The sequence below is a fragment of the Oncorhynchus gorbuscha genome, linkage group LG24, assembly GCF_021184085.1.
Source record: "Oncorhynchus gorbuscha isolate QuinsamMale2020 ecotype Even-year linkage group LG24, OgorEven_v1.0, whole genome shotgun sequence".
Lineage (NCBI taxonomy): Eukaryota > Metazoa > Chordata > Actinopteri > Salmoniformes > Salmonidae > Oncorhynchus > Oncorhynchus gorbuscha.
Genome location: NC_060196.1, coordinates 11,245,834 through 11,254,468, shown reverse-complemented (window position 1 = coordinate 11,254,468; position 8,635 = coordinate 11,245,834). Strand labels below are relative to the sequence as shown.

At 42.2% G+C, this 8,635-nt stretch overlaps 2 protein-coding genes across 2 annotated transcripts in view; both read left to right on the top strand.

Moving 5' to 3' along the window:
* The window catches only part of LOC124012438 (zinc finger protein 606-like), a 1,040,669-nt gene that overhangs the window by 341,371 nt on the left and 690,663 nt on the right, over positions 1-8,635 (top strand). The window lies entirely within an intron of this gene.
* LOC124012437 overlaps positions 1-8,635 on the top strand; it is a 971,157-nt gene that overhangs the window by 308,035 nt on the left and 654,487 nt on the right. The window lies entirely within an intron of this gene.

Sequence of the window (8,635 nt, the reverse complement as noted above, 5' to 3'; positions counted from 1 at the left end):
CAAATGATACAAACCCCCCAAAAATCCACTTGAATTCAAGGTTGTAAGCAAACAAAATAGGAAAAATGCCAAGGGAGGTGAATACTTTTGCAAGCCACTGAAAACACAATACTCCATAATGACAAAGTGAAAACATAATTTTTTTAATGTTAGCAAATTTATTGAAAATGAAATACAGAAATCTCATATACAAAAGTATTCACACCCATGAAACAATACATGTTAGAATCACCTTTGTCAGCGGTTACAGCTGTGAGTTTCTGGGTAAGTCTATTAGAGCTTTGCACACCTGGATTGATTGTACAATATTTGCACATTATTCTTTTTTAAATTCTTCAAGCTGTCAAGTTGGTTGTTGATCCTTTCTAGACTGCCATTTTCAATTCTTGCCATAGATTTTCAAGCCAATTAAAGTCAAAACAGTAACTAGGCCACTTAGGAACATTCAATGTCATCTTGCTAAGCAACTCCAATGTATATTTGGCCTTGTGTTTTAGGTTATTGTCCTGCTGAAAGCTGAATTTGTCTCCCATTTGTCTGTTGGAAAGCAGACTGAACCAGATTTTTCGTTAGGTTTTTGCCTGTGCTTAGCTCTATACCGTTACATTTTATCCTAAAAAAACTCCCTAGTCTTTGCCGATGACAAGCATACCCAAAACATGATGTAGCCACCACCATGCTTGAAAATATGAACGGCACTCAGTGATGTGTAGTGTTTTTCCCAAACATAACTTTGTGTCCTGAATTGAAAGCTTTCATTTCTTTGCCACATTGTTTTTGCATATTTACAGTGCCTTCGGAAAGTATTTCGACCCCTTGACTTTTTCCACATTGTTACATTATAGCCATATTTTTTAAAATCATTTTTCATCAATCTACACACAATACCCTATAATGACAAAGTGAGAACAGGTTTTTATAAATACCTTATTTACATAAGTATTCAGACTCTTTGCTTTGAGACTCGAAATTGAGGTCAGGTGCATCCTGTTTCCATTGATCATCCTTGATGTTTCTATAACTTGATTGGAGTGCACCTGTAGTAAATAAAATTGATTGTACATGATTTGGAAAGGCACGCACCTGTCTATATAAGGTCCCACATTTGACAGTGCATGTCAGAGCAAACATCAAGCAATGAAGTTGAAGGAATTGTCCGTAGAGCTCGGAGACAGGATTGTGTCGAGGCACAGATCTGAGGAAGGGTACCAAAACATTTCTGCAGCATTGAAGTACCAAGAACACAGTGGCCCGATCATTCTTAAATGGAAGAAGTTTGGAACCACCAAGACTCTTCCAACCACCAAGAGTTGGCCGCCCGGGCAAAACTGAGCAATTGGAGGAGAAGGGCCTTGGTCAGGGAGGCCCACTTGGAGTTTGACAAAAGGCACCTAACGACTCTCAGACCATGAGAAACAAGATTCTCTGGTCAGATGAAACCAAGATTAAACTTGTTGGCCTGAATGCCAAGCGTCACTTCGAGAGAACCTGGCACCATCCTTACGGTGAAGCATGGTGATGGCAGCATCTTGCTGTGGGGATGTTTTTCAGCAGCAGGGACTGGGAGACTAGGTAGGATCTATGGAAAGATGAACGGAGCAAAATTCAGAGAGATCCTTGATGAAAACCTGCTCCAGAGTGCTTAGGACCTCCGACTAGGGCGAAGGTTCCTCATCTCCCATCCCTTCTAATGCAAATATCCCCGATGCTTCTCCCTCTTTTTCCCCATGTCCCGCTACAAAGTTTCTTCCTGCAGGCAGTCACTGAGTCCGTGGTGCTAAAGGAGCTCCCCTTTCCTCTTTAAGGTTGCTGCCCCTATCATCGCCAAGCCTGTCTCTCCTTTCTGGGGAGGTTCCCATTGCTTGGAAGGCAGCCACAATTTGTCCTTTATTTTTAAAGGTGGAGATCAAGCTGATACTAACTGTTATAGGCCTTATTTTGTCCTGTTTATTAAAATGTTAGAAAAACTTGTCAATAATCAACTGACTGGCTTTCGTGATGTCTAAAGTATTCTCTCGGGTATGCAATCAGGTTTCCGCTCAGGTTATGGATGTGTCACTGCAACCTTAACTTGTTAGGGCTAGCGGAACCCCTCGACCACATCCGCTGAAAAGGCAGAGCGCAAAATTCAAAATCTTTAGAAATATTTTACTTTCATACATTCACAAGTGCAAAACACCAAATTAAAGCTTCACTTCTTGTTAATCTACCCATCGTGTCCGATTTCAAAAAGGCTTTACAGCGAAAGCACAAAATATGATTGTTAGGTCAGAGCCTAGTCACAAAAACACATACATCCATTTTCCAGCCAAAGAGAGGAGTCACAAAAAGCAAAAAGAGATAAAATGAATCACTAACCTTTGATCTTCATCAGATGGCACTCATAGGACTTCATGTTACACAATACATGTATGTTTTGTTCGATAAAGTTTATATTTATATTGAAAATTATCAGTTTACATTGGCGCATTATTGTTCAGTAATGTTGTGCTTTGAAAACATCCGGCGAATTTGCATAGAGCCACATCAATTTACAGAAATACTCATCATAAATGTTGATGAAAATACAAGTGTTATACATGGAATTAAAGATATACTTCTCCTTAATGCAACCGCTGTGTCAGATTGCAAAAAAACTTTACGGAAAAAGCAAACCATGCAATAATCTGAGTACAGCGCTCGGACAACAAAAACAAGCCATACAGTTACACGCCATGTTGTGCAGTCAGTAAAAGTCAGAAATAGCGTTATAAATATTCACTAACCTTTGATGATCTTCATCAGATGACACTCATAAGACTTTATCGTTAACAAAACATACATGTATTGTGTAACATAAAGTCCATAATTTATGTCCAAATACTTCCTTTTGTTAGCACGTTCAGTTCACGAATCCAAACTCACGAGGCGCGAGCAAGTCCAGGCGAACGTTCAGTCCAAAAAGTGATATTACAGTTCATAGAAACATGTCAAACGATGTATAGAATCAATCTTAAGGATGTTTTTAACATACATCTTCAATAATGTTCCAACCGGAGAATTCCTTTGTCTTTAGAAATGCGATGGAACGCAGCTACTTCTCACGTGCACACGCATGATCAGCTCATGACACCTGGCTCAAACAGCTCTCACTTCACAGTAGAATCCTCAAAAAAGGTTCTAACGACTGTTGACATCTAGTGGAAGCCTTAGGAAGTGCAATATGACCCCATAGACACTGTATATTGGATAGGCAATGAGTTGAAAAACTACAAACCTCAGATTTCCCACTTCCCGGTTGGATTTTTCTCAGGTTTTCACCTGCCATATGTGTTCTGTTATACTCACAGACATAATTCAAACAGTTTTAGAAACTTCGGAGTGTTTTCTACCAAACCTACCAATACTATGCATATATTAGCAACTGGGCCTGAGTAGCAGACAGTTTACTCTGGGCACGCTTTTCATCCAAACGTGAAAATGCTGCCCCCTATCCCAAACAGGTTAACGAGTGCATAAAGTCAGAAGATCTGTTGTCTCAGCCACTGCCTGTCACCACGGGAGTACCCCAAGGCTCGATCGTAGGCCCCACGCTCTTCTCAATTTACATCAACAACATAGCTCAGGCAGTAGGAAGCTCTCTCATCCATTTATATGCAGATGATACAGTCTTATACTCAGCTGGCCCATCCCCGGATTATGTGTTAAATGCTCTACAACAAAGATTTCTTAGTCCAACTAGCTTTCTCTACCCTTAACCTTGTTCTGAACACCTCCAAAACAAAGGTAATGTGGTTTGGTAAGAAGAATGCCCTTCTTCCCACAGGTGTGATTACTACCTCTGAGGGTCTAGAGCTTGAGGTACAAGGACTTCAGAGTGTGTCTTAGCGGTCTAAGGCACTGCATCTCAATGCAAAAGGTGTCACTATAGTACCTGGTTCGAATCCAGTATCACATTCGGCCGTGATTGGGAGCCCCATAGGGCAGCGCACAATTGTCCCAGCGTCGTCCGGGTTTGGCCAGAGTAGGCCGTCATTGTAAATAAGAATTTGTGGGCTCTCCTTCTCCGTGGCCGACGTAAGTAAGACATTTAAGAGTGTTAACCCTCACAAGGCTGCTGGCCCAGATGGCATCTCAAGCCGCATGCGCAGACCAGCTGGCTGGTGTGTTTACGGACACATTAGATTTCTCCCTATCCCAGTCTGCTGTCCCAACATGCTTCAAGATGGCCAAAATTGTTCCTGTACCCAAGAAAGTAAAGTTAACTGAACTAAATGACTATCGCCCTGTGGCGCTCACTTCTGCCATCATGAAGTGCTTTGAGAGACGAGTCAAGGATCATATCACGTCTACCTTACCTGTCACCCTAGACCCACTTCAATTTGCTAACCGCCCCAATAGATCCACAGACGATTGCACTGGCACTGCCCTATCCCACCTGGACAAGAAGAATACCTACAGTGGGGCAAAAAAAGTATTTAGTCAGCCACCAATTGTGCAAGTTCTCCCACTTAAAAATAAGAGAGAGAGGCTTGTAATTTTCATCATAGGTACACTTCAACTATGACAGACAAAATTAGAAAAAAAATCCAGAAAATCACATTGTAGGATTTTTTATTAATTTATTAGCAAATTATGGTGGAAAATAAGTATTTGGTCAATAACACAAGTTTCTCAATACTTTGTTATATACCCTTTGTTGGCAATGACAGAGATCAAAAAGTCTTCACAAGGTTTTCACACACTGTTGCTGGTATTTTGGCCCATTCCTCCATGCAGATCTCTAGAGCAGAGTTTTGGGGCTGTTGCTGGGCAACACAGACTTTCAACTCCCTCCAAAGATGTTCTATGGGGTTGAGATCTGGAGACTGGCTAGGCCACTCCAGGACCTTGAAATGCTTCTTACGAAGCCACTCCTTCGTTGCCCGGGCGGTGTGTTTGGGATCATTGTCATGCTGAAAGACCTAGCCACGTTTCATCTTCAATGCCCTTGCTGATGGAAGGAGGTTTTCACTCAAAATCTCACGATACATGGCCCCATTCATTCTTTCCTTTACACGGATCAGTCGTCCTGGTCCCTTTGCAGAAAAACAGCCCCAAAGCATGATGTTTCCACCCCCATGCTTCACAGTAGGTATGGTGTTCTTTGGATGCAACTCAGCATTCTTTGTCCTCCAAACACGACGAGTTGAGTTTTTACCAAAAAGTTATATTTTGGTTTCATCTGACCATATGACATTCTCCCAATCTTCTTCTGGATCATCCAAATGCTCTCTAACAAACTTCAGACGGGCCTGGACATGTACTGGCTTAAGCAGGGGGACACGTCTGGCACTGCAGGATTTGAGTCCCTGGCGGCGTAGTGTGTTACTGATGGTAGGCTTTGTTACTTTGGTCCCAGCTCTCTGCAGGTCATTCACTAGGTCCTCCCGTGTGGTTCTGGGATTTTTGCTCACCGTTCTTGTGATCATTTTGACCCCACGGGGTGAGATCTTGCGTGGAGCCCCAGATCGAGGGAGATTATCAGTGGTCTTGTATGTCTTCCATTTCCTAATAATTGCTCCCACAGTTGATTTCTTCAAACCAAGCTGCTTACCTATTGCAGATTCAGTCTTCCCAGCCTGGTGCAGGTCTACAATTTTGTTTCTGGTGTCCTTTGACAGCTCTTTGGTCTTGGCCATAGTGGAGTTTGGAGTGTGACTGTTTGAGGTTGTGGACAGGTGTCTTTTATACTGATAACAAGTTCAAACAGGTGCCATTAATTCCGGTTAACTTGTGGAGGACAGAGGAGCCTCTTAAAGAAGAAGTTACAGGTCTGTGAGAGACAGAAATCTTGCTTGTTTGTAGGTGACCAAATACTTATTTTCCACCATAATTTGCAAATCAATTCATTAAAAATCCTACAATGTGATTTTCTGGATTTTTTTTTCTCATTTTGTCTGTCATAGTTGAAGTGTACCTATGATGAAAATTACAGGCCTCATCTTTTGAAGTGGGAGAACTTGCACAATTGGTGGCTGAGTAAATACCTTTTTGCCCCACTGTATGTAAGAATGCTGTTCATTGACTATAGCTCAGCATTCAACACCATAGTACCCTCCAAGCTCATCATTAAGCTTGAGGTCCTGGGTCTGAACACCGCCCTGTGCAACTGGGTCCTGGACTGCTTGACAGGCCACACCCAGGTGGTGAAGTTAGGAAACAGCACCTCCACTTCGCTGATCCTCAACACTGGGGCCCCACAAGGGTGCGTACTCAGCCCCCCTCCTGTACTCCCTGTCTACCCATGACTGCGTGGCCACACACGCCTCCAACTCATTCATCAAGTTTGCAGATGATACAACAGTAGTAGGCTTGATTACCAACAACGGTGAGACAGCCTACTGGGAGTTGAGGGCTCTGGGAGTGTGGTGCAAGGAAAATAACCTCTTACTCAATGTCAAGAATACAAAAATGATGATCGTGGATTTCAGCAAACAGCAGAGGAGGCACCCTCCTATCCACATCGACAGGACCGCAGTGGAGAAGGTGGAAAGCTTCAAGTTCCTCGGCGTACACACCACTGAAAAGGTTCACCCACACAGACAGTCTGGTGAAGGCGGCGCAACAGCACCTCTTCAACCTCAGGAGGCTGAAAGAAATTGTCTTGGCACCTAAAACCCTCACAAACATTTACAGATGCACAATTGAGAGCATCCTGTCAAGCTGTATCACCGCCTGGTACGGCAACTGCACCGTCCGCAATCGCAGGGCTCTCCACAGGATGGTACGGTCTGGGACCGAGAGACTGAAAAACAGGTTCTATCTCAAAGCCATCAGACTTTTAAACAGCCATCATTAGTACTAGTACATTAGAGGCTGCTGCCTATTTATATAGACTTGAAATCACTGGCCACTTTAACAATGTTTGCATATTTTGCATTACTCATCTCACATGTATAGTTGAAGTCGGAAGTTTACATACACTTAGGTTCGAGTCATTAAACTCGTTTTTCAACCACTCCACAAATTTCTTGTTAACAAACTATAGTTCTAGCAAGTCGGTTAGAACATCTACTTTGTGCATGACACAATTAATTGTTCCAACAATTGTTTACAGACAGATTATTTCACTTATAATTCACTGTATCCAATTCCAGAAGTTTACATACACTAAGTTGACTGTGCCTTTAAACAGCTTGGAAAATTCCAGAAAATTATGTCATGGCTTTAGAAGATTCTGATAGGCTAATTGACATCATTTGAGTCAATTGGAGGTGTACCTGTGGATGTATTTCAAGGCCTACCTTAAAACTCAGTGCCTCTTTGCTTGACATGGGAAAATCAAAAGAAATCAGCCAAGACCTCCACAAGTCTGGTTCGTCCTTGGGAGCAATTTCCAAATGCCTGAAGGTCCATGTTCATCTGTACAAACAATAGTACGCAAGTATAAACACCATGGGACCAGGCAGCCGTCATGCACACATGACTGTAAGTCGCTTTGGATAAAAGCGTCTGCTAAATGGCATATATTATTATACCACCCAAGAAGAAGACGTGTTCTGTCTCCTAGAGATGAACGTACTTTGGTGCCAAAAGTGCAAATCAATCCCAGAACAACAGCAAAGGACCTTGTGAAGATGCTGGAGGAAACGGGTACAAAAGTATCTATATCCACAGTAAAACAAGTTCTATATCGACATAACATGAAAGGCCGCTCAGCAAGGAAGAAGCCACTGCTCCAAAACCTCCATAAAAAAGCCAGACTACGGTTTGCAACTGCAGATGGGGACAAAGATCGTACTTTTTGGAGAAATGTCCTCTGGTCTGATGAAACAAAAATAGAACTGTTTGGCCATAATGACCATCGTCACGTTTGGAGGAAAAATTGGGAGACTTGCAAGCCGAAGAACACCATCCCATCCGTGAAGCACGGGGGTGGCAGCATCTCGTTGTGGGGGTGCTTTGCTGCAGGAGGGTCTGGTGCACTTCACAAAATAGATGGCATCATGAGGTAGGAAAATTATGTGGATATATTGAAGCAACATCTCAAGACATCAGTCAAGAAGTTAAAGCTTGGTTCCAAATGGACTGACCTCAAGCCCTGACCTCAATCCTATAGACAATTTGTGGGCAGAACTGAAAAAGCGTGTACGAGCAAGGAGGCCTACAAACCTGACTCAGTTATACCAGCTCTGTCAGGAAGAATGGGTCAAAATTCACCCAACTTATTGTGGGAAGCTTGTGGAAGTTTCCTCAAAACATTTGACCCAAGTTAAACTATTTAAAGGCAATGCTACCAAATACTAATTGAGTAAACTTCTGACCCACTGGGAATGTGATGAAAGAAATAAAAGCTGAAAAAAATCACTCTACTATTATTCTGACATTTCACATTCTTAAAATAAAGTGTTGATCCTAACTGACCTAAGACAGGAAATGGTTACGAGGATTAAATGTCAGGAATTGTGAAAAACTGAGTTTAAATGTATTTGGCTAAGGTGTATGTAAACTTCAGACTTCAAGTGTATATTCTGTATTCTACTGTATCTTAGTCTATGCCCCTCTGACATTGCTCATCCATAGACTTATATATTCTTAATTCCATTCCTTTACTTAGACTTGTGTGTATTGTGTATATGTTAGATATTACTGCACTGTTGGAGCTAGAAACACA